The 2,500-nt window shown below is 43.7% G+C and overlaps 1 protein-coding gene across 1 annotated transcript in view; it reads left to right on the forward strand.

The window, feature by feature from the left end:
- The window catches only part of camsap2a (calmodulin regulated spectrin-associated protein family, member 2a), a 95,408-nt gene that overhangs the window by 49,243 nt on the left and 43,665 nt on the right, over nt 1–2,500 (forward strand). The window lies entirely within an intron of this gene.

The raw sequence follows: 2,500 nt of genomic DNA on the forward strand, positions 1-2,500 counted from the left end.
CCTGAGATCAGATTCACACGAGGTTTCCACTGGACACACACTGGTCTGATGAACCCATTCTGACCTGAGATCAGATTTTAAAAAATGTCAGTCGTTCTTTGATTTTTCAAAAATAGCAGACCTACAAGCTCATAGCGCGCCACTCGGTGGCGCGCTATGAGCTTGTAGATCTGCTATTTTTCAATAGCTAAAGCATGACATGATGCTGACACCAAAATGGGTTCCCGTTCAGAATGTGTTAAGATGTTGAAGCTGTGCACAGTCAACCTCCCCGGAGTAAATACATACACATTATTGTTTTTGCGTGTGCAGCCCTAGCTCTCTCTCCCTTTGCCTCTCCATACAACTCTTACCACTGGAACTTTCACCACAAAAGCCAGCTGTCAACATTAATAAGACAAAACAACCGTTTATCCTCTTTTCTCTGCACCAATTTAGCCATTTGCCAACAACCCCCTCCCCGGTCTGTACTGTGGTCCCTGTTGTTGTTCTGTGGAGGAGGGTGTAGACAACCACACGTCTCCCTCGTACACAGAGTCCACTCGACAGACAATTGCTTTTCAAGAGGAGAGCCAATTGGCTCTGATCTCTTCCCCTATCCCAATCCCCGCTCAACAGGCCCCCCAACAACCGACCAATAAGAGTCACTACAGCAGCCAGCAACAAGGACATGATCCCCCGCTAACTTCACATCAGTTGTGTTCAAAGGAGCGGGAGACACCACACCACTGGCTGCAGGGAATTTAACCATGGTGGTGGGCGAGTGTTTTATACGCTCTGCGCCCAATTCTATTCACACATCACTCATCTCAGGGATGCAACTGTTAATTGAATGGATGGATTTAACGGATTGTAAAACATAATCGGTCATTTTGTAATGTAATGTTTTGTAATTTGTAAAATAATTTCTTTAGAATAATCGTTAATCAATAGTTGCAGCCCCTATATTAGCCTGGAAACCAGACAAATCTTTTTTTTTGAACAGAAATCCCTGGATTGGTCTGGCACTCTTTGAGTACATTTTGCTCAGTTAGATAGATAGATAGATACTTTATTTGTCCTTTCGGAAATGTGTTTTGTGCCCAGCAGTCATCAGGATATACATAAAACATGCAAACAAACAGGTCACACAGTACATAGACAATAAAGAAACAGTGCCAACAGAAGGCCACCAGTCATAGTTCCAAGAGGCAACACATCACACTTTATGCACAGAACTGAGACGGGGCCTGCTTGTTCATAAGTCCTATACTTATGGGAACAAACGATCTTGAGGCCCTAGCCTGCAGGGAAGGTCAAATCTTTCTGTGTTCCACTTTTTATTTGTTTATCCAGAGGTTGTTTCTCTCACTTCAGCCCTCGTCAGAAAGCTGTCACCACCGTGCAGTAGTCAGGTCGGAAAAGCCTCTTTCACACCAAAGAATTGCAGGCTTTGATACTTTTAGAGTGGGATGTTCTATCTTGAAGGCAGTCATTTGAAGTTGAGCTCTCGCCTGTCACCTTCTCTTTGATAGAATTGTGGCTTTTTAATGATGGCATATTATACAGAGAGAGACGGATATCCTCTTTTCTCTGCACCAATTTAGCCATTTGCCAACAACCCCCTCCCCGGTCTGTACTGTGGTCCCTGTTGTTGTTCTGTGGAGGAGGGTGTAGACAACCACACGTCTCCCTCGTACACAGAGTCCACTCGACAGACAATTGCTTTTCAAGAGGAGAGCCAATTGGCTCTGATCTCTTCCCCTATCCCAATCCCCGCTCAACAGGCCCCCCAACAACCGACCAATAAGAGTCACTACAGCAGCCAGCAACAAGGACATGATCCCCCGCTAACTTCACATCAGTTGTGTTCAAAGGAGCGGGAGACACCACACCACTGGCTGCAGGGAATTTAACCATGGTGGTGGGCGAGTGTTTTATACGCTCTGCGCCCAATTCTATTCACACATCACTCATCTCAGGGATGCAACTGTTAATTGAATGGATGGATTTAACGGATTGTAAAACATAATCGGTCATTTTGTAATGTAATGTTTTGTAATTTGTAAAATAATTTCTTTAGAATAATCGTTAATCAATAGTTGCAGCCCCTATATTAGCCTGGAAACCAGACAAATCTTTTTTTTTGAACAGAAATCCCTGGATTGGTCTGGCACTCTTTGAGTACATTTTGCTCAGTTAGATAGATAGATAGATACTTTATTTGTCCTTTCGGAAATGTGTTTTGTGCACAGCAGTCATCAGGATATACATAAAACATGCAAACAAACAGGTCACACAGTACATAGACAATAAAGAAACAGTGCCAACAGAAGGCCACCAGTCATAGTTCCAAGAGGCAACACATCACACTTTATGCACAGAACTGAGACGGGGCCTGCTTGTTCATAAGTCCTATACTTATGGGAACAAACGATCTTGAGGCCCTAGCCTGCAGGGAAGGTCAAATCTTTCTGTGTTCCACTTTTTATTTGTTTATCCAGAGGTTGTTTCTCTCACT

This window comes from Protomyctophum bolini (genome assembly GCF_963924005.1).
Source record: "Protomyctophum bolini genome assembly, chromosome: 8".
Taxonomy (NCBI): domain Eukaryota; kingdom Metazoa; phylum Chordata; class Actinopteri; order Myctophiformes; family Myctophidae; genus Protomyctophum; species Protomyctophum bolini.